Genomic DNA, 25,100 nt, shown 5'->3' on the forward strand with positions numbered 1-25,100 from the left:
TTGGGTGAGTTATTCTCTTCTCAAGAACCCCAAAATATTTTGAGTTTCCTAAGCCTATTAGAAAGTGACATTTTCTTACTTACCACAAGATCAGGAACTCTGTAAGGAAACTGTAAACAAGGTACCAGACCAGTCCTTTTCCAAATCTATTGGCTTTAAAGTCAACCTCAATTTCTTAAAGCAATGTGGTCGTATCTGAATATGACATGCCAGTCAAAGCTGTAGTAAAATAACTATCATTTCTAATTGTGTCCTGATACAAAAAAAACTGATTTTTATCGAACTTCTACAAATGACTATATTGCCATAAAATAAGAACACTCAAAAATAATTTTCAAATTCTGGAGAACTCAGATAGAAAGAAAGGTAAATGTTTCCATTTTTCTTATAAAAGTATACTTTATTCAATTTCTATAAGCTATAAATAACCTAAAATAATAAAGTTTTCTTAACTCGGGAACACAAAACATAAAAAGAAGCAATGATATTTCAAACAAAAAGTCATAAAAATTATTTTAGTCCTCTATCAGTTTGGTACCATGTAATTAATTATTGTTCTGCTTATGAAACTCATAAAAACTATTTTATATATCCAAATTTTTTCCATTGGAGTTTTTGAAATTTTTACCCAGTCAAGTTGCATAATTTCAAAGTTATAAGCAGAGGTCTGTATTTGAAAGTACCTATCAGGGTTGTTTATCCTTTCCATGAATCTCCTTGAAGATACAACACTGTAGAATTTGCAAAGTGCTTTTAGAAAAATACCTTTCAAATAAAGCTATTTAATATGGTCAACAAAACTTAAAATGGTCATGACAAATAAATTTGGTTATTTTTTGTGGCCTACAAAAAATTTTATCATAATAATAATTATTATAACAATATATATCAAGACATATACATTTAGGAAATCATACAATTTGGAACATATTAATAACTTTCTTACAAATATAACCAAAAATGTAAACATTATTTCTTATTTGACTATTCTTTCCATATATTTGTAACATACCAAGTAATCTAAACATACATGTCTCTCTTGGACTTCTGGGGTCCCTCCTTCTTTGTTTGAATGTCCAGAAGTTAATTTGAAATAATAGAGATTGAATTTTAGAATTCTGAAATTTTAGTTTTGGAAGTCTGTCAAATATCAAAGGTATAAAACATATAATCCAAATAAGATCACACATCATCATAAAATAATAGTCACTCATTTAGCCAAAATAATAATTAAAATATTTTAAAAAGCAAAAACCCTTAATTTATGATAGATAGAAGACTGTTTTTCAAACAAAAGACCTAATAAAGACAGCATGAGGCAAAATCTCCCTTTTTTTTGCAGTTTATTCAAAATGTAAACCAAAGTTATTTATTATCTCTTATTAATACTATATGAAAATCTTGTTTAAAAGAGAAAAACAAATTCTACCTTTGTCTTGGTATATTGTTAATACTGAATCTAATTTTAACAAAACCTTATAAACAAATCTATCCAATCTCAATCAACTTCGACCACACAAGATAAAATTTTCATAAACTTTTTATGACCTCTTACACATTTTTTACTCTTTTTTAGCTTTCTATATCTATTTAGTTTTGTCTATATGATTTTTTAAATTTCTTGAATTTCAACTAAATAACCCCTAGACAAAATTTATTTTTAAAACAAAACCACATTCTCATGTCTCTTTTATAAACTTCCTTACCAGAAACATATGTTACATTTCTAGTACACTTCACATACAGAATTGTCTTCTGTACTTCTAGTACCTTTAATTACATATATTAATCACAGTTTTTACTCTTAGTCAGCCTAATCTCCAGTACAAAAAAAAAAAAGACCTAGGAAGCAAGCAATTTTAATTGTTATGTTTCAGGTACAGAGCCCAGGACAAAGGAGAGAACTGTGGAAACAATGCTTGTAGTTTTCAACTCTTCCAGTATAGCCAGGAGGCAGTGATGGGTCAAGAAAGACAGGCCTGGCTCTGTCCTGTAGCTGATGGCCCAGGATGGTGGATACACATATGCCCCCAGGCCTTAATATGGCCACTTGTCTAAACATCAGAATCTAAGGGCTCAAAACAAAAGACATAAGGTCACAGAGAAATCAAGCAAGTATCAAAATTATTACAGAAGCAACGGTATTAGGACCTTAATACATCTAGCAGAGAAAATATTTACTCATCAGACTGGTAGACCTAGGCAAAAATGTCTAAACAAATTCCAAAGACATTTCTATCTCATTTTAACCAACAATTTGAAAACTAGCTTTACTAACCAAAGATTAATAAAATCAGGTGAACTTGAAAGATTTCAGATATTTATTTTTACGAGTACTCATTTATTTTTTTCAATTTGGTATCATGTAGACAATATGCAAGCATAGACACATACACATGTACACATAACAATAAAGACAAATATAAATAAAAATTTTGTAGAGTTGATTTTAAAATTTTAACCATGATGCAAATGAAACTCGCTCTTTCATTTATTGATTTATTTTTTTATTATACTTCAAGTTTCAGGGTACATGTGCACAACGTGCAAGTTAGTTACATATGTATACATGTGCCATGTTGGTGTGCTGCACCCATTAACTCCTCATGTAGCATTAGGTATATCTCCTAATGCTATCCCTCCCTCCTCCCCCTACCCCACAACAGGCCCCGGTGTTGTGGGGTGGGGGGAGGGGGGAGGGATAGCATTATGTTCTCACTCATAGGTGGGAACTGAACAATGAGAACACATGGACACAGGAAGGGAAACTCGATCTTTTAGAAAGACAGTTGGATTATACTGTGGCTCTGTAACTAGAACAAGTAAAATAGTTTATCTGTCCCATATGGCCAAAGACCTTACTGATTTCTAGAAAAAGCAAAGTAGTAAATTTATGTCTCAAAGCACATAGAGAGAATTTAAGATTTTTCAAGAAGGAGTTGAGATGTGTTACTTAGAGGAAGATTGAAAATGAATGCCAAGGTAACAGAAGATTACAGGAATTCACCAAGGATTTTACAGATGAGCCTAGGAAAAAAACATCATAAGCATGTTCACAATACCAGCTGAATATCAAAAGGTTGCATTTTGGAGATGGATTTAATTGACATGTGGCTTTTTAATTTTGTTTCTGTTTCTTAATTGGATTACTGAGTTCAGGGTGTGCCCATTAATAAAAAGGACCAATAAAACATTTGCAGTTTTCAGGGAAAATACTTAACATATGTGAAAAGCAGGTGTAGCTGGAAGGCAGAGCATCTAGATGTCCAGGAATCTAGGATCCCATTTTTTCTACTGAATCCTGGGTCCTACCAAAAGAGGGAAACATCATGGGACCAGCCTGCACAACATTTCCACAATGCACCTTGCTGCCAGGACATTCCCCCAAGGCTGGTGAGAGACCCAGTGCCAATCAGCCCACTCTGTAATTAGCCCATCCCCATTAGAAGTCTTACTCCTTGGTGAGATGACTAGTGTTCTCACAACTTCCAAGTGTTCAAACTGCATCTTTCTATCTAAACATGCAGGAAAATGAGTAGCATTCTGTGCTAATAACCATTCACTGCAAATCTTTTGTCAGTTACCTTCAAAACTGCAGTCCTCGACAGTGATTTGTCAGCCATTGCACATTTAAAGGTCAAGTGCTCTCTACAGAACAAAGGAATCTCTGATATCCCCCAAAGCCAAAGAGATCAGGGAACTCAATGCAAAAGAGAATAGAGCTTTAGACCTGATAAAAACCTGCCCATGACTCTTCAGGCTCCATGAGTAAGACAGAAGTCCCAAAAAGGCAATGTGTGATGTCTTTTTCTGTGTTCGTCAAGGGGTTTCAGAGCCACTAGAAATCCCCTCTAGATCTCTTCATGTGGTATCACAGGTGGCAAAAAAAGAAGGAGTAGACGTAAACTGGAGAGCAAGTCAGAGAGAGGCTGATTTGGAGAGATTTTACGCACCCTATTGAAGGTCAATGAAGTTTTACATTTCCTCAGCAAAAATCATACTGACAAAAAAGGAAATGAACAAATGAACCAAATATAAAATAAAAATGGGTTTTAGTGAACTAAAAGATATTCTCACAAACAGAATCCAAAAGACAAAAAGCAGAAAGCCCCTTTTTTTTCAAAATAAAATTATAGCTTGAATATCACCTTTTTAACTGACTTTTGACCATAGAGCTCTTTAAAATATATATCCTTTTTGACTTCATATTATTAGATTTTAACCAGGTCAAATTGCCAATATTCCTGGGTTTTCAACCTTTTTGCCTTTCTTTTAAACCAAAGATACCTTCAAAGTGACTCACCAAAACTGATCAAGTCTTAACAAAGGTTATGACCTAACCAAGGATGCATGAGACATCTCCAGAGGTGCAGAGAAGCAGTCCTCACAAGACCTAAAACCATCCCAAAGACAGTTCAAAGAAAAGTTTTGCTAGCCACAAATGGAGTAGAAACCACATTTCTATCTGGCCATATTCTCTATGGTCTCAGCTTCTTAGCTGATGTTCTGCACACAAAGGCCAAAAATCTCACGTGTGTCATTACCAGAACCAGTTGGTAAGACAGAAAATCAAGAGTTGGCCATGGAAGGGAAAGGAATCAATAATGAGTGGGTATCCTAGAAAGTCAATAGTTGCACAAATATCAAACCAATTTTTATCAATGTTTCTTCTCCAGAGTTAAAGGACTTTTATTTCCAAGGGACTGGTTCCCTTTCCAGGAACTTAACACCAGGGCATGGTGGTGAATGCATGGAATTTTAACTCCTTGACTAGAAGACAATATGGCCTTCATTGCAAATCCCACAGGGGATCCAAAGCAGGCAGTTCGAGTGTATGAGTAATTTTGCTTTCTTTTAAATCTGATTTCTGTTTTCTTTTAAAAACAATCTGTCAAGGGAGTTTCTAAGGCCATATTTATTTTTTTAAGTCTTTTCCTAGGTACAATTAACATGGCTGTTTAAGACAAGAGCGCTCTAAAAAGCTTTCCTTTAAATATAGCCAATTCATTCATTTACTAAGTGAACTAGTTCACATATATTTTTGTCCTGTTAATCCAATTTGGGGAAAGAAAAAGACAAGGCTCTTACCACCCTCATTTGACCTGGGGTGCTAGGCAGAGATCTGGGAGAACTGACTTGGTAAAAAAAAATTCTTATTTTCTTTGTTAGCTTTGTGTCAGTTGTCCCAAGATCCCATCTGTAGGCTCCAGAATGAAGTTTCCTACAGTGGGTAATATTAACTAGTAAATTTGTTAACCTAAAACTGTAGGGAAGTTTAAATTTTCCCCTGAAGAGTGAATAATTTGAGTCTGTAAAACAAATTGATAATAGACAGATTAAAGGAGAAAAAAGGCATACAAATTTTATTACATGTACTTGTGTGCACGGGAATTATATGAAGTATAAAAACTCAAAGAAAGGTAACATAGTTGATGCTTTTATATCATCTTGAAATTACAGGGGACTGTTGTGAGGTGGGGGGAGGGGGGAGGGATAGCATGAGGAGATATACCTAATGCTAAATGACGAGTTAATGGGTGCAGCACACCAACATGGCACATGTATACATATGTAACAAACCTGCACATTGTGCACAAGTACCCTAAAACTTAAAGTATAATAATAATAAAATTAAATTAAATTAAATTTAAAAAAAGGAAAAAATAAAAAATAAAATTGCCACTGTGATTAATGCTATTAAAAAAAAGAAATTATACAAAGAACAGGGACTTGGAATGTGACAGATTATGGTGGCAAAATGGGTTACAAAACGGAGAGAAAAGAAAGACTTGGCTAGCAAAGGTGGTCTTACCATGCAGTGAAAACCTTGAAGGTAGAAGCCATCAGAGAGAATAGATGCTAAATGTTTTTGTCAGACATTTAAAGGCATCAGACTCTCAGTAAATCTTTCCTAGATTCAGACAAGGGGTGGTGTGGTTCAGAGAAAGCCTGTTTGCATCTGTTGTACACTTCACTTTATTTCTTCTACAGATGCAAATCTCCACAAAAGTCAGCTTTTCAATTATTCTTGTAGGATAATGAATTTCACATCCGGGAGATAATCCACTGTGATGAAAAATTATCAAAATCAGAAAACAATGTTTATTTTCTCCCTGTGACAATCTGAGAATTGTTAAGTGAGAATATTTCTTCTTTTACTTCTTTGTGTTTGTTTCTATTCTTTGGTAAACATAATAATGCTGAGGAAATATTTTGATAATTTATTGGATATATTATTTATTTCTTACTTTGGAAGCCTTGGAGCTGAATTCAGGCTTCTTTAAATGGCATATATATTTAACTTTATAATTGCAAAATGTTCCCCCTTTTAAACAGTATATTGTAAATCTGAAAATACGGTTTATACTTCTTTCAATATACTTTCAACAAAAACATTAGATTTACTGCCTTGCTAGTGATTATATTTAAATATTTCATAAGCTTTCACAAGCACTCTTGAAAAATGGTCTACTTTTTTATAATAATATTGATAATTTTGTTAATATTGCTAGCATACAAATTGAGTTATATTTTTAGTAAAGTAAAATAGGTACAGTTGGAATTATCCTTATTTCTAAATGCTACTTATTTTTTAACAGTATTCATGCATATGTTTTCAAAAGCTAAATGACACAAAAAAGCTTAAAACCAAAACCATTTCTTCATTTTGTCGGCGGGGGGGTGATCGGGAGTGGTGGGTTTTCCTAGTGGGGGCCACTTTGGATATTCACATTTCTAAGCCATATACTAATGCTCTAATTTCTAATATCTCCATTCTATACATTGTTTGTTGTCTTCCAGTGTGCAACTTGAGGATTTTGTTTCTTTCTATTATACTATAATGCCTCTGCATCTTTCCCTAGTATCTTGATTTTTGATTAATTGAATTTTTGCACTGTTGATTGGGACTATGTAAATATTGTTAACTGCTGAGCCAAACGGTATATTATTTTTATTAAATAGTATTCTTTATATAGTTTTTTCTGGGCATTTACCTCTTTTTTGCATTCCTATTTTTTTGTGTGCTCAATTTTAATTTTATTTGTACATTTTCCATTAGCGTCTTTAATACAGTTTTCTATGGGGTTTAACCAATTATCAGTCAGAGTTGTTCATTAGGCCATGCTCCTGGATTCCTTCTGTACCGGTCTAGACCAGTTGCTCTCTATACCTGTTTTACAACTTTGCTTGGATTTTCATGTTCTTGGGAATTCCCTTTGCCTCGCTCTTATATTGAGTCGCCAGTTTGCTGGATTCCATTATAACTCTTTCTTAGTTTTATCTCTAGATTTCCAGTAGCTTCCACTGAAAAGGTGAGGAGAGGTAAATGTTTAGAGGTAGTTCATGCCCAAAAGTAGTTTTATTTTTTCTTTGCATTTTATTAACGGTTTGTCTGTAAAAATCTGGGCTAAATATCATTTCCTGTCAGAGTTTTCTTTATCCCTAGTGCTCGGAAATTTCGGAATAGGCTGTGATACCGGTTTTTTTCTACTGCCGCTAAAAATGTCCTCTCAATTTGTAGACGTGGATCCTTTAGCACAGGGTAATTTGTTGTATAAGTTTTTGATCATTTTTCTACATTTCTGCTAATGTATTTTCTTTCAGGAACTCCTGTTAGGCAACTGTTAAATCTCTTGAAAAATTCTCTTAGTTTTTGTAGGCTTTTGTTTCTGATTTTTTTTCCATTTCTTGGTTTTTATTCTGCTTTTTTGTGAGATTTTCTCAAAATGGTCTAAGCCTTTGTCTTCTAATCCTTTATTGAGTTTTAAATGTATTTCATCTATTTAAAAAATATTTCATTTTGAATAACATCCCATTTTTGCTGCATAGATGTAATATTTAATGTTTTGGGAAGTTAATTTCAATTTTTGACAAATTTCTCCTGTTCACTCTATTGTTTCAATTGTCTCATATTTCCACATTTTTTCTTAATTTTTGTGTCTGTCTCATTCAGGCTTTTTCTCAAATGTTTGGTATATTTGGGTATCTGTGAGCACCGAGAAGCCAGATGGAGATTGCATGCGTGGGAAAAGCTGTGTACTAGAACCTTCATGAAAGTGATGTTAGCGAAATTTGACAAATTTTATCCTATTGGAAATTATCGAATGTCAGTATCTATGTTTCTTTCTCTGGGATTTTTTGGTTTCTTCAGAAAGTGCTTCTTCATTCTTCTGTTTTAGGGTCAGTCTGGCTACTGGCTAGGGAAGGTGGTAGGGTCTCAGCATTAAGTGTGTAGTTATCTATTGATAACTTGTGTTTTTAGGCCTGAGCCTTGCACCTGTCTCAGCTATGCTTAGTATCCGAGACTGTCACCTATTTTCAATTCATCCAAGAAGAACCTGCCAGGTCTCCTTTGTACAGGGAAGAAGTGACTACCTGCTTAGTGGGATCAGGCAGAGAACAGGGAAACCTTTGAGATTATTTCTGCTCCTTCTAGCTCTGTATCTTACTCTCCCCTGTGGTATCTAACATTCCCATCAACTTTGCCTTTTGTGGGTTCCGAATGGTCACTGGTGTGCCTCTTTCTTCAGGCACTTGATTTTCACCTCCCTTTGCTCTACCACTGAAGTTCTGTCTTAGTTCTTCATCTTCCAAAATTTTCCTGACATCTCATGTTGACTCCTCTCCTATTCACTCACCCTTGAGGGTTTACATATGTTTTAGTCATTTACTTTCATCTTTGTGCTGTGGGGGTGAGAAAGATGCATGTTTGCTAATTCCACAGAAAGTCTACTTCTATATTTATAAAACTCCAATTTTAAATCTTTAAGCACAAAAAGAGAGATAATCTCCTCAAACACATGAGTATCTTTTAAAAACCACATTTTAAGCTTCTCTCCTAGCTCAAAAATATTTTAAACATGCACATGAGAACATGTTTATTTTAAAATGTGGCCTGCTAGTTTATCCTGCGGTGTTGAAATAAGGCTATGTGTCAAAACATACTAACAGAAGTTGGTAACCAATGATTGTAGCCATAGTTTACATTTAAAAAAGTATGGATCACTAAAGCATTGATTTTTAAAAGTCAAATTGTTTTCAGCACAGTTTGTAGCTTCTTCTTTAACAGATAAAATATTGCATGAACTTTAGTCTTCTGATGTCAAAATCAGTGTTAAATTGTGCCAACTTAGTTCAATAATAGCATTTAGTCTTGGGTGATTTTATCTCGCTCTCACCGTGAATTGGCCTCCTGAGCCTCTGACTTTGTTTCTTTCGGTCTTATCATTCAGTTTAGATAGTACAAAGACTTCACTCCAGTGTTGAAGTGTGAAGGTGTGAAAGATCAAATTACCTGTACAAGAAAGAGAAATGGATGACTTATCATGTTTTCACATTCTTAAGATTTCTAGGTGAAACTTCCTACCCATAAATGTCAGTTAAATAAATGTCTGAAACTGCATGACTTTCTTTTGCTAAAAATGACATTAGAATTGCTATGACTTATTTTGCCTGTAAGACTAAATTACAGACAAAGCCCCAGAATTTTTTCTGCTATTAGTTTTACATGTTTAGAAGTGAGATTTATTTAATTAAAATTATTGGAAAAGGTTCACAAAGACAGTAGCCATATAAATAGTGAGGATGTTATAAATAATCTCTGTTACAAAGATTTTATTTCAGGAACTAAATATTCAATTTTTTAAGTGGCTTTCTCTCCCTGCCATGAAGACATGGCTTATATAATTTTCTGTGATGAGTTTTAAGGCAATGTTTAAAAAAAAAAAGAGGTAACAGTCATATATTGTTGCTTCTCTGACAACTGATTTCACAGCAAGTGAAGGCCAGTACATCTTAGCAGATAAGAAATACACATGTAAAAGAAAAACCACATTTAAAAAATTTAAAAACCAAATCCTACATTTATAGTTATAAAGATGAGCTCTCAGGGTACATATTTTGTACAATCTGTATCTCTGTCTGCAAATGTTTTCAACCCTTTCAGAGAAGTGAATACTGCTAATTTAATACAAGAAAACACTCGCCATGATTGGGGCCTGAAATATCTACTCCGATTCTTCAAATGCATTGCATGTGTGCTCATTACACCAAGAATGAGAGGGGGCCTACCTAGGTGAACGCCACACCTTGACTCACATCACACCAAGATTTTGCCATGGGATAATCTTGAGACCATGTCCAAAACACAGATGTTTTATTTTCCTGGATCTCTCACTGATGAATCATAATCATTAAGGAAATGATACACTGTTCTTCACCTTAAATTGCACTCAGTAGTCTTAGAGTTTGTAAATCAGAGAATCTGCTGTTCCACAGTGTCTGATTGATAAATTCAGATCTTGGCATAGTGGCCTGTGCTCTAGCAAGGTTTACCTGATATTCAAACCTATCACGAAAAGCTGAAAGTACTGACTCACATGCCTAAGGCCCAAAATAAATTAGGACAGGCCCACAAAAGGGTAAGACAGCAAAACTAATGAGGAGAAGGCAGGGAGCCCACAAAAAAGGGTAATATACTCTACTTCCCCTTCATACTCTCTTTTGATTAGTTTTTTTATGGGGCTCTTGGGAGCAAATCCTGGAGTGTATGTGCAACTGGAGGATGCTTGTGCTCTGCAGTCCAGTGTTATAGGAGCAGTAGCTGGGGATTGTTAAATATGGATGGGAATAATACGAACTTTGCAATCTGTATAAAAACTTTGTAAGTCTACAGAGTTTTGAAGACTCTGTACAGTATTATTTCAGCAGGAGTGCATGATTATAGCCTAGAAATCTAAGTTAGACTAAATAACCTCTGAAGTTAAGGTCAGCGTTTTGAATTTGTGGTTTGTTTTTTCTTCAACATCTATCTTAAAGGTAATCCAGTTGGTATTTTTCAATGGGTTTTCTATAAGACATAATTTATTTATCTAATTGGATAATGTAAACAAAGGTGCAAACATTATGGCTTTCTCAAAATTTCTAACAATTTTAAGTTTTTATCAATTATATAACTTTTGAACGAAAATAATGCATCTGCAGATGGTGCTGAATTGCATAAAATTAATTACTTCATATACAAGTTTTCAGTAATTAACTCCAGTGAGGCCTGTAAAAATCCATTGTGAGCAGAATTACATGCTTCATAGCCTCTTCTCTTCCAATCTGTAAATTGTTTTTTGTTTTTTGTTTTTTCACTTTTGAGAACAGGTTAAAGTGACATGGAATAGTAAAGGTCATTTAGGGGAAATGTATTATGCCCTTGGGATGTAAAAGAACCAAGCTCTTAGATTATGGTGAGTTCCTGCAGTTCTCATACCCTGTAGGTTTTGATTTAAAGGGTGATTATCTCTCAGAGATGGGATGGGAAAGTCAATATTGGCAGTGCCAGTGCTGCTGCCTTGCATATGTTGTCCAGTCATGCCTGGACATAGATTGACAGTGGGATTTGTCCAAGGTCTCAGTCCTTGGCCTCGGCGCTTCTATGGGATGTCCATTGCCCTCTTATTTTCTGTGGTCTTTATAAAAGAATGTTTGCAATACAAAAATTTCATTCATGCAGTTGAATATTTTTAGTGTAATGTTAAATATATTTTGTCAAAACCAATAAAGTGTCTGCACTCACTAGGAGGCTACTGCTATTGGATAATGAAGAAACAGGAGAATTTCAGACTTTTAATTCAGACTGATAATATTTAATAATGAGAATTTTTACTAGGCATGTAGGTTCTATTTTGATTCATGTGCCTTCAAATCTTTATGAAGTTTGGGAATTGTGAAAGCTTCTAAGCCACTCTCCTTTCAGCCACATGGGATAAGGCTGTCTCTGTTATGCAATCTGATGCTAGATTTGGATAATGTTTAAAGAAAGGCATTTGGTTTATCACTTATTCATGTGAATAAAATTAAGAACTATCTTAATAGATAAAAGAACTTTAAATGTAAGCTTGGAAGACCCTTAAAAACTAACTGCTAATGCACTACCTTTTAAGCATCAATATTCTATTTATTTATGCACACATACAACGGTGACTCTCCATCTTGGCCATACACAAAATTAACTATGGGGCTTTTAAAATAAATTTGATGCTTGGGCCTCACCCTAGGAAAAGGGCATGACACACACATCGACATGCACACTTAACCACTCATACAGTTGTTACTAAGCTGTCTCTTGGCTAGCTTGCTTACAGAAACCTATGCCAAATGTTTGGGGAAAAGTTTCTTACTTCTTTTACTTTATATATATAACCTTCATTCCAGGCTCCATGAGATATCCCATGGCTGGGGACAGATTAGGATAAATTACAGAAAGAATTCAAATATTACCATTAAGTAATATTCAGTTTCTGTCATTCAAAAAATATAACTTATCGATAAAACAATACATTATATGCAAAACTCTTATATCGAGTAAGGATTCTATAAATTACTTTTACTCCATTTTAAGGGACAGTTGTAGCAGTTGACACCTTAGAGTTTTAGATAAAATAGGTAAAGATGAGGAGAAGGAAAAGTCTTCTCTTTACGACCCTGAGATAATTGTGAGCAGAAGAGAAAGAGTGATTAGCAGTGCAAAATGAGTTAATGTGTAAAACTTTGCTTCTCCAAGCTTTGTTCCTGAATAGAAGATACTTTTTGTCCTCATGTTTCCTATTTGGGACACTAAGAAGAGGCCACTTTGCAATCCAACACTTTGGACCACAACTACAACCAATAAAGTCAGCATCTCACAAAAGTTGGAAAGATAGAGACCTTAAAGGGGACCTTTCCTGAGCTTCTCTTTGAGCAGACTCAGAAGTAACTGCAGGCTGGCGGGCAAACTGGTCAGAGGAGGGAACATGTTGGTGCAGAGTAAGCTTATAGGGTGGCATAGAGGAGACACCTTGTGCTGAGAATGAATGAGAGTCAATACTAGATGACAAAAACCAAGGTGAAGTCAAGCAGACATAATAGACATCTACAGAACTCTCCACCCCAAATCAACAGAATATACATTCTCCTCAGCACCACACCACACCTATTCCAAAACTGACCACACGGTTGGAAGTAAAGCACTCCTCAGCAAATGTAAAAGAATAGAAATTATAACAAACTGTCTCTCAGACCACAGTGCAATCAAACTAGAACTCAGGATTAAGAAACTCACTCAAAACCGCTAAACTACATGGAAGCTGAACAACCTGCTCCTGAGTGACTACTGGATACATAATGAAATGAAGGCAGAAATAAAGATGTTCTTTGAAATCAACAAGAACAAAGACACAACATACCAGAATCTCTGGGACACATTTAAAGTAGTTTGTAGAGGGAAATTTATAGCACTAAATGCCCACAAGAGAAAGCAGGAAAGATCTAAAATTGACACCCTAACATCACAATTAAAAGAACTAGAGAAGTAAGCGCAAACACATTCAAAAGCGGGCAGAAGGCAAGAAAAAACTAAGATTGGAGCAGAACTGAAGGAAATAGAGACACGAAAAACCCTTCAAAAAATCAGTGAATCCAGGAGCTGGTTTTTTGAAAAGATCAACAAAATTGATAGAACGATAGCAAGACTAATAAGAAAAGAGAGAAGAATCAAATAGATGCAATGAAAAATGATAAAGGGGATATCAGCACCAATCCCACAGAAATACAAACTACCATCAGAGAATACTATAAATACCTCTATGCAAATAAACTAGAAAATCTAGAAGAACTGGATAAATTCGTCAACACATATACCCTCCCAAGACTAAACCAGGAAGAAGTTGAATCTCTGAATAGACCAATAACAGGCTCTGAAATTGTGGCAATAATTAATGGCTTACCAACCAAAAAATGTCCAGGACCAGATGGATTCACAGCCGAATTCTACCAGAGGTACAACGAGGAGTGGGTACCATTCCTTCTGAAACTATTCCAATCAATAGAAAAAGAGGGAATCCTCCCTAACTTATTTTATGAGGCCAGCTTCATCCTGATACCAAAGCCTGGCAGAGACACAACAAAAAAAGAGAATTTTAGACCAATATCCCTGATGAACAACGATGCAAAAATCCTCAATAAAATACTGGCAAACTGAATCCAGCAGCACATCAAAAACCTTATCCACCATGATCAAGTGGGTTTCATCCTTGGGATGCAAGTTCGGTTCAACATATGCAAATCAATAAACGTAATCCAGCATATAAACAGAACCAAAGGCAAAAACCACATGATTACCTCAATAGATGCAGAAAAGGCCTTTGACAAAATTCAACAACCCTTCAGGCTAAAAACTCTCAATAAATTAAGTATTGATGGGACATATCTCAAAATAATAAGAGCTATCTATGACAAACCCACAGCCAATGTCATACTGAATGGACAAAAACTAGAAGCATTCCCTTTGAAAACCAGCACAAGACAGGGATGCCCTCTCTCACCACTCCTATTTAACATAGTGTTGGAAGTTCTGGCCAGGGCAATCAGGCAGGAGAAGGAAATAAAGGGTATTCAATCAGGAAAAGAGGAAGTCAAATTGTCCCTGTTTGCAGATGACATGATTGTATATCTAGAAAACCCCATTGTCTCAGCCCAAAATCTCTTTACGCTGATAGGCAACTTCAGCAAAGTCTCAGGATACAAAATCAATGTGCAAAAATCACAAGCATTCTCATACACCAGTAACAGACAAACAGAGAGCCAAATCATGAGTTAACTCCCATTCACAATTGCTTCAAAGAGAATAAAATACCTAGGAATCCAACTTACAAGGGATGTGAAGGACCTCTTCAAGGAGAACTACAAACCACTGCTCAATGAAATCAAAGAGGATACAAACAAATGGAAGAACACTCCATGCTCATGGATAGGAAGAATCAATATCATGAAAATGGCCATACTGCCCAAGGTAATTTATAGATTCAATGCCATCCCCATCAAGCTACCAATGACTTTCTTCACAGAATTGGAAAAAACTACTTTAAAGTTCATATGGAACCAAAAAAGAGCCCGCATTGCCAAGTCAATCCTAAGCCAAAAGAACAAAGCTGGAGGCATCATGCTACCTGACTTCAAACTATACTACAAGGCTACAGTAACCAAAACACCATGGTACTGGTACCAAAACAGAGATATAGACCAATATAACAGAACAGAGCCCTCAGAAATAATGCCATATATCTACAACTATCTGATCTTTGACAAACCTGATAAAAACAAGCAATGGGGAAAGGATTCCTTATTTAATAAGTGGTGCCGGGAAAACTGGCTAGCCATATGTAAAAAGCTGAAAGTGGATCCCTTCCTTATACAAAAATTAATTCAAGATGGATTAAAGACTTACATGTTAGACCTAAAACCATAAAAACCCTAGAAGAAAACCTAGCCAATACCATTCAGGACATAGGCATAGGCAAGGACTTCATGTATAAAACACCAAAAGCAATGGCAACAAATGCCAAAATTGACAAATGGGATCTAATTAAACTAAAGAGCTTCTGCACAGCAAAAGAAACTACCATCAGAGTGAACAGGCAACCTACAGAATGGGAGAAAATTTCTGCAACTTACTCGTCTGACAAAGGGCTAATATCCAGAATCTACAATGAACTCAAACAAATTTGCAAGAAAAAAACAACCCCATCAAATGTGGGTGAAGGACATGAACAGACACTTCTCAAAAGAAGACGTTTATGCAGCCAAAAGACATGAAAAAATGCTCATCATCACTGGCCATCAGAGAAATGCAAATCAAAACCACAATGAGATACCATCTCACACCAGTTAGAATGGCCATCATTAAAAAGTCAGGAAACAACAGGTGCTGGAGAGGATGTGGAGAAATACGAACACTTTTACACTGTTGGTGGGACTGTAAACTAGTTCAACCATTGTGGAAGTCAATGTGGCAATTCCTCAGGGATCTAGAACTAGAAATACCATTTGACCCAGCCATCCCATTACTGGGTATATACCCAAAGGATTATAAATCATGCTGCTATAAAGACACATGAACACGTATGTTTATTGTGGCACTATTCACAATAGGAAAGACTTGGAACCAACCCAAATTTCCAACAATGATAGACTGGATTAAGAAAATGTGGCACATATACACCATGGAATACTATGCAGCCATAAAAAATGATGAGTTCATGTCCTTTGTGGGGACATGGATGAAGCTGGAAACCGTAATTCTCAGCAAACTATCACAAGGACAAAAAACCAAACAGTGCATGTTCTCACTCATAGGTGGGAATTGAACATGGAGAACACATGGACACCGGAAGGGGAACATCACACACCAAAGTCTGTTGTGGGGTGGGGGGAAGGGGGGAGGGATAGCATTAGGAGATATACCTAATGCTAAATGATGAGTTAATGGGTGCAGCACACCAACATGGCATATTTATACATATGTAACAAACCTGCACGTTGTGAACATGTACCCTAAAACAAATTATAAAGAAAAAAAAAGACCACTACAATTACCACTACTGCTACCATTATCATTACCTCCACAAAAACAAGCAGAGTCCTCACACATACAGGCAATACCATTTGAGAGAAGAAAATGCTATGAGATTTATTTTTTTTTACCTAGATAAGCAGAATCTTCTATATTATCTAAATATGCCCAGTGGGGACTTCAATTTTAAATAAAATGAGTTTTCAAAATGGAAGAGACTTGAATTTTCTTCTAATGTGGTGGGAAATGAGAGGCAAGGACTTTTAAGGAAGAATACATGAGTCCTAGAAAAGCTGCTATTTTTTTTCCACTTGTGAGTGAGGTGTTGCATCAGTTCAAGTTCTCTGAGAAGACTCTAAGAATTCTAGCACAGGAGATTTATTGAGTGTAACATCTGTAAAGGATAAAGTTAGAGCAGAAGTGGGCACAGAAAACCTTCAGATTGTGATGTTGGTCAGATATCTATGAAAGGAGAGTCAGAAAGAAGGAGAATTGGGAAGGAAAGGTTTCAGATCATAGCATGCTTCTGATAAAGCCTTAGTCAAGACAAAGGGAATTTCCAAGCAAAAGTTGCCCACTGAAGGTGTCCCACGTTGAACAAGAATAGCTCAGCTCCAGGATTCTGGCCATGCTCAGTTACTGGCTGGGAATATCCCAAAGAACTGTGTTCTCTGACTGTGTACAATGGTAGATCCAAAGGAACAGCAGCTGGGGCTGTCAGTCAACTATGTTCCCTATAGCAGATTGCTTGAAGGGACATCTGAGTGAGATATCTACATGGTCACCATAGATATGAATGAATTTTCTGATCCTGCTTCATGGTGTTTAAAGGCATAAATACAATTCCATCCACACCCTTGAAAATACATAATAGTATAAAGCAAACAAATATTTACAGATATGAAAGGAGAAATAGCTCTAATAATAGTAGGAGACTTCCATACTTTCAATGATCTATAGAATGATCAGACAAAAGATTGATAAGGAAATAGAGGATTTGAACAACAGTAGAGACTAATTTAATCTAACAGACATACAGAACGTTTTACACAACAGAAGAATACACATTTTTCTCAAGTGTGCAAGGAACACTATCTAGGATAGACCATATATTAGGCGATGAAACGATTGTTAATAAATTTCAAAAGATTAAAATTTTACAAAGTAACTTTTGTGATCAAAATAGAATGAGTATAAATCAGTCACAGAAGAAAAACTGGAAGATCTACAAATGTGTGGAAATTAAACACATTTCTTAAAAACCAATGGGTCAAAGAAGGAATGGGAAATTAGAAAATATTTCAAAGCAAATGAAAATGAAAACACAATATACCAAAAATGTATAGGATGCAGCAAAAGCAGTAAAAGAAATTTATATGTATAAATACTTATATTAAGAAAGAAGAAATATCTCAAATCAACAGCCTAACTTGACACATTTAGGAACTAAAAAAGAAAACATGACAGGGTTTGGCTCTGTCCCCACCCAAAATCTCATCTTGAATTGTAATCTAAACTGTAATCCTGATGTGTTGGGGGAGGGACCTCATGGGAGGTGATTAGATCATGGGAATTGTTCCTCTATGCTGTTCTTGTGATAGTGAGTGAGTTCTCATGAGGTCTGATGGTTTTATAAGTGGCTTTTCCACCGCTTCACTCTGCACTTCTCTTACCTGTCACCATGTGAAGAACGTGTTTGCTTCCCTGTCTGCCATGATTGTAAGTTTCCTGAGGCCTCCCCAGGCATGCTGAACTGTGAGTCAATTAAACTTCTTTCCTTTATAAATTACTCAGTCTTGGGCAGTTCTTTATGGCAGCATGAGAGTGGGCTAATACAGTAAATTAGTACTGCAGAGAGTGGGGCACTGTTATAAAGGTAACTGAAAATGTGGAAGCAACTTTAAAACTGGTTAACAGGCAGATTTTTGAACAGTTTGGAGGGCTCAGAAGAGAGGAAAATGTGGAAAAGTTTGGAACTTCCCAGAGACTTGGAAGGCTCGGAAGACAGACAGATGTGGGAAAGTTTGCAGCTTCCTAGGGACTTGTTGAACATCTTTGACCAAAATGTTGACAGTGATACGGAGAAGGAAGACCAGGCTGAGGTGGTCTCAGAGGGAGATGAAGAACCTGTTGGGAACGGAAGTAAAAGCCACACTTGCTGTTCTTTAGCAAAGAGATTGGCAGCATTTTTTCCCTGCCCTAGAGATCTGTGGAACTTTGAACTTGAGACAGATGATCTGAAATTGAAGCTTATGTTTAAAAGGGAAACAGAGCATAAAAGTTTGGAAAATTTGGAGACTGACAATGCAATAGAAAAGAAAAACCCATTTTTGGGGGGGAAATTCAAGCCAGTTGCAGAAATTTGCATAAGTTAACTCACAATGTTAATCACCAAGACAATGGAGAAAATGTCTCCAGGGCATGTCAGAGACCTTTGTGGCCCTGAGGCCTAGGAGGAAAAAAATGGTTTTGTAGGCTGGGACCAGGGACTTCTGCTCTATGCAGCCTTGGGACATGGTACCCTGCATCCCAGCTGCTTCAGCTCCAGCCAAGGCTAAAATGGGCCAACATACAGTTCAGGCTGTTGCTTCAGAGGGTGCAAGCCCCAAGCCTTGTACGCTTCCAGTAGTGTTGGCCCTGTGGGTGCACAGAATAAAATAATGGTGGTTTGGGAACCTCCACCTAGATTTCAGAGGATGTATGGAAATGTCTGGTGTCTAGGCAGAAGTCTGCTGTAGGGGTGGAACTCCCTGCTAGGGCAGTGCAGAAGGGAAATGTAGGGTCAGAGGAGCCCCAACACAGAGTCCCCACTGGAGCGCTGCCTAGTGGAGCTGTGAGAAGAGGGCCACCATCCTCCAGACCCCAAAATGGTAGATCCACCAACAGCTTGAACCATGTGCCTGGAAAAGCCACAGACACTCAATGCCAGCCTGTGAAAGCAGATGTAAGTGGGGCTGTACCCTGTAAAGCCACAGGCCTGTAGCTGTCCAAGGCCGTGGGAGCCCACCTCTTGTATCAGTGTGACCTGGATGTGAGACATGGAGTCAAAGGAGATCATTTTGGAACTCTATGGTTTAATGATGCCTTGGATTTCTGACCTTCATTGGGCCTGTGTAAGGTCAGCCAAGAGAAAGGACAAGAGAGACCCAAGTTCAGGCAAGCCTTTATTCAACCTGCTGGCTGCCCCCTTAACAGTCAAGGAAAGCAGCCCCAAGCTTATATATTGGGGCAGGGAGTTCAAGGGAGTCCTTTGGTATGGCTACATCTCAGGGTTGTTTCTGGTTAATTCTGCCACATATCACCTTGTGACATTTATGGTACCAGAGAGTGTGGATAAAGTTTGTTTATGCTTCCCATGAGCTCCCACCGTGTGGCCTGGATGGTGTGTAATTGGGGTCTGCTTGTCACAGCAAGGTCTGATAAGTGAAGTCTGCTGGCTCCACCATGGCACATCGATAAGGGGGCTTAGAAATGTTAAAAGGCTTGGAGGAAGGAGAGGGGTGGCACAGAGAGATTTGGGGTGGGGTGTCGGCAGTACTAAGAAGCTTTTTGGGGCGGTTTGTCCCTAACAGCCTGTAGCCCCATTGTTTTGGCCAATATCTCCTATTTGGAATGGGTGTATTTACCCAATGCCTGTATCCCCATTGTGTACAGGAAGTAACTAAGTTACTTTTGATTTTAGAGGCACACAGGCAGAAGGGACTTCCCCTGTCTCAGATGAGACTTTGGACATGGACTTTCGAGTTAATGCTAGAATGAGTTAAGATTTGGGGGGAGTTTTTCTTTCTTTCCAAAGAAAGCCTCCCCCTTTCCAAAAAAAAAATTTGTGTTTTGAAATGTGAGGACATAAAATTTGGAAGGGGCCAGGGGTAGAATAATATGATTTGGCTTTGTCCCCACCTAAAATCTAATCTTGAATTGTAATCTGAATTGTAATCCCCACATGTCGGGGGAGGGACCTTGTGGGAGGTGATTAGATCATGGGTGTGGTTCCTCCATGCTGTTCTCATGAGATCTGATGGTTTTCTAAGAGGCTCCCCCTACTTTGCTCTGCACTTCTCCTTTCTGCTGCAATGTGAAGAAGGATGTGTTTGCTTCCCCATCTGCCACGATTGTACATTTCCTGAGGCTTCCCCAGTTATGCTGAACTATGAGTCAACTAAGCCATTTTCTTTCATAAATTACCCAGTCTTGGGCAGTTCTTTATAGCAGCATGAGAACAGACTCATACAATACTGTACCTAAAGCTAGCAGAAGAAAGAAAATGATGAAGATGAAAGCAGAGATAAACAAAGAACAGAAAACAATAATGAAACCAAGTGTTGAGTCTTTAAATCATAAACAAAATAGATAAAACTTTAGCTCGATTGATGAAAAAAAGAAGACCCATCTAAAATCAGAAATGGGAGGGTACATCAGTAAAAATTTTAGAGATATAAAAATATGTAAGAGATTACTATGAACAATTGTATGTTAACAAATTGGATAAACTACATACAATGGACAAATGCCTAGAAACATGCAACAAACCAGACTGAATCATGAAAAAACAGAAACATCTGAGTTAGACCCATATCTAGAAAGGAGATAAAATCAGCTAGTAACAAAAAAATCCCACAACAAAGAAAAACCTGGCACTGGAGGGCTTAACTGGTGAAATCTATTAAACACTCAAGGAAGAAATAACACTAATCCTCCTCAAACTCTTCCAAAAAATTAAAGACAAAGGAACACTTCCAAACTCATTTTATTACACCCTCATTGTTCTGATACCCAAACCAGACAAAATCACTTCAAGAAAATAAAACTACAGATCAATATCCCTGATGAATATGATTCAAAACTTCTCAACAAAATACTAGCAAGCAAAATTCAACAGTTAGTTAAAAGTCTTATACACATAACCAAGTGGGATTTATTCTGAGAATGCAAGGATGTTTCAACATATAAAAATTGATCAATATCATATACCATACCAATAGAAAGAAGGAAAAAATAAACATGATCATCTCATGATGAAGAAAAAGCACTTGACAAAATTTGACGTGTTTTCAATATGAAAACTGTTGACAAACCAAGAATAAAAGGAAACTACTTTAACATAATACAGACCATATATTAAAACCTGCAGCTCACATCATATTCAGTGGTGAAAGATGAAAAACTTTTCCTCTAAGATAAGGAATAAGGCAAGGAAGCCTTCCTCTTGCTTCTTCTCTTTTACATAGTACTGAAAGTTCTAGCCAGAAAAATTTATGCAAGAAAAAGAAATAAAAGGCATCCAAATTGGAAAGGAAATAGTGAAATTGTCTCTGTTTGCAGGTAACATGAACAACTGTAGAAAACCCTAAAGATTTTACAAAAAACTGTTATGACTATAAATAAATTTAGCAAAGTTGTAGAATATAAAATCAACACTCAAACATCAATTACGCTTCTATATACTAACAATGAACTTTCTGAAAAGAAAATTAAGAAAATAATTCCATTTACAATAACATCACAAAAAAATAGAATAAACTAAGAAGGGAAAATGTTTGTTCCCTGAAAACTGTAAAATGTTTCTGAAAGAAATTAAGTAATACACAAATAAATAGAAAGATATCCCATTTTCTTGGATTGAAAGACTTAATATTGTTAAGATGCCCATACTATCCAAAATGGTCTACAGAATCAATACAATCCTAAATGGCATTATCTGTAGAAATAGAAAAATTCATCCTAAAACTCATATGGAATGTCAAGGAACCCTGAATAGCAAAAACAATCTTGAAAAACAGGAAGAAAGTTGGAATTCTCACACTTGATTTCAAAACTTACTAAAATGCTACAGTATTCAAAAGAGTATGGTACTTGCATAAAGACAAACATACATACTAGTGGAATAGAATATAAAACCTGGAAATAAACATTCATGTATATGGTCAAATGATTTTTGGCAAGGGTGTCAAGACTATTCAATAGAGAAAGGACAGTCTTTTCAACAAATGGTGTTGGGAAAACTGGATATCCACATGTTGAATAATGAAGTTGGACCTTTACCTTAACTGCTGAAACTGGATCAAAAACCTATACATATGAGTTAACAATACAAAAGTATTAGAAGAAAACAAGGAGAAAAATCTTTATGACATTGAATTTGGAAATGATTTATTAGATAAAACATCAAGCAGGCATCAAAAGAAAAAGTAGACAAGTTAGATTACATCAAAATTTGAAACTTTTGTGAATTGCAATACACTATGAATGGAGTGAAAAGGCAACCCAATGGAATGGGGGAAAATATTTACAAATCATATATGAGAAGGGGTTAATATCCAAAATATAAAAAGAACCTCTGCAACTCAACAACCAATAACCGAATTTAATTAAAACATGGCCAAATACTTTTTTTTTTATAATTATACTTTAGGTTTTAGGGTACATGTGCACAATGTGCAGGTTTGTTACATATGTATCCATGTGCCATGTTGGTTTGCTGCACCCATTAACTCACCATTTAGCATTACGTATATCTCCTAATGCTATCCCTCCCCCCTCCCCCCACCCCACAACAGTCCTGGGAGTGTGATGTTCCCCTTCCTGTGTCCATGAGTTCTCATTGTTCAATTCCCACCTATGAGTGAGAACATGCAGTGTTTGGTTTTTGTCCTTGTGATACTTTACTGAGAATGATGTTTTCCAGTTTCATCCATGTCCCTACAAAGGACATGAACTCATCCCTTTTTATGGCTGCATAGTATTCCATGGTGTATGTGTGTCACATTTTCTTAATCCAGTCTATCATTTTTGGAAATTTGGGTTGGTTCCAAGTCTTTCCTATTGTGAATAGTGCCGCAATAAACATACGTGCTCATGTGTCTTTATAGCAGCATGATTTATAATCCTTTGGGTATATACCCAGTAATGGGATGGCTGGGTCAAATGGTATTTCTAGTTCTAGATCCCTGAGGAATCGCCACACCAACTTCCACAATGGTTGAACTAGTTTACAGTCCCACCAACAGTGTAAAAGTGTTCTTATTTCTCCACATCCTCTCCAGCACCTGTTGTTTCCTGACTTTTTAATGATGGCCATTCTAACTGGTGTGAGATGGTATCTCATTGTGGTTTTAATTTGCATTTCTCTGATGGCCAGTGATGATGAGCATTTTTTCATGTGTTTTTTGGCTGCATAAATGTCTTCTTTTGAGAAGTGTCTGTTCATGTCCTTCGCCCACTTTTTGATGGGGTTGTTTGTTTTTTTCTTGTAAATTTGTTTGAGTTCATTGTAGATTCTAGATATCAGCCCTTTGTCAGATGAGTAGGTTGCAAAAATTTTCTCCCATTCTGTAGGTTGCCTGTTCACTCTGATGGTAGTTTCCTTTGCTGTGCAGAAGCTCTTTAGTTTAATTAGATCCCATTTGTCAATTTTGGCATTTGTTGCCATTGCTTTTTGTGTTTTAGACATGAAGTCCTTGCCCACGCCTTTGTCCTGAATGGTATTGGCTAGGTTTTCTTCTAGGGTTTTTATGGTTTTAGGTCTAACATGTAAATCTTTAATCCATCTTGAATTAATATTTGTATAAGGTGTAAGGAAGGGATCTAGTTTCAGCTTTCTACATATGGCTAGCCAGTTTTCCCAGCACCATTTATTAAATAGGGAATCCTTTCCCCATTGCTTGTTTTTGCCAGGTTTGTCAAAGATCAGATAGTTGTAGATATGCAGCATTATTTCTGAGGGCTCTGTTCTGTTCCATTGATCTATGTCTCTGTTGTGATACCAGTACCATGCTGTTTTGGTTACGGTAGCCTTGTAGTATAGTTTGAAGTCAGGTAGCATGATGCCTCCAGCTTTGTTCTTTTGGCTTAGGATTGACTTGGTGATGCGGGCTCTTTTTTGGTTCCATATGAACTTTAAAGTAGTTTTTTCCAATTCTGTGAAGAAAGTCATTGGTAGCTTGATGGGGATGGCATTGAATCTATAAATTACCTTGGGCAGTATGGCCATTTTCACGACATTGATTCTTCCAACCCATGAGCATGGAATGTTCTTCCATTTGTTTGTATCCTCTTTGATTTCATTGAGCAGTGGTTTGTAGTTCTCCTTGAAGAAGTCCACATCCCTTGTAAGTTGGATTCCTAGGTATTTTATTCTCTCTGCAGCAATTGTGAATGGGAGTTCACTCATGGTTTGGCTCTCTGTTTGTCTGTGATTTGTGTACAAGAATGCTTGTGATTTTTGCACATTGATTTTGTATCCTGAGACTTTGCTGAAGTTGCTTCTCAGCTTAAGGAGATTTTGGGCTGAGACAATGGGGTTTTCTAGATATACAATCATGTCATCTGCAAACAGGGACAATTTGACTTCCTCTTTTCCTAATTGAATACTCTTTATTTCCTTCTCCTGCCTGATTGCCCTGGCCAGAACTTCCAGCACTATGTTGAATACGAGTGGTGAGAGAGGGCATCCCTGTCTTGTGCCATATTTCAAAGGGAATGCTTCCAGTTTTTGCCCATTCAGCATGATATTGGCTGTGGGTTTGTCATAGATAGCTCTTATGATTTTGAGATACGTCCCATCAATACCTAATTTATTGAGAGTTTTTAGCATGAAGGGTTGTTGAATTTTGTCAAAGGCCTTTTCTGCATCTATTGAGATAATCATGTGGTTTTTGTCTTTGGTTCTGTTTATATGCTGGATTATATTTATTGATTTGCGTATGTTGAACCAGCCTTGCAT

The sequence above is a fragment of the Hylobates moloch genome, unplaced genomic scaffold (genome assembly GCF_009828535.3).
Source record: "Hylobates moloch isolate HMO894 unplaced genomic scaffold, HMol_V3 SCAFFOLD_2, whole genome shotgun sequence".
NCBI lineage: Eukaryota > Metazoa > Chordata > Mammalia > Primates > Hylobatidae > Hylobates > Hylobates moloch.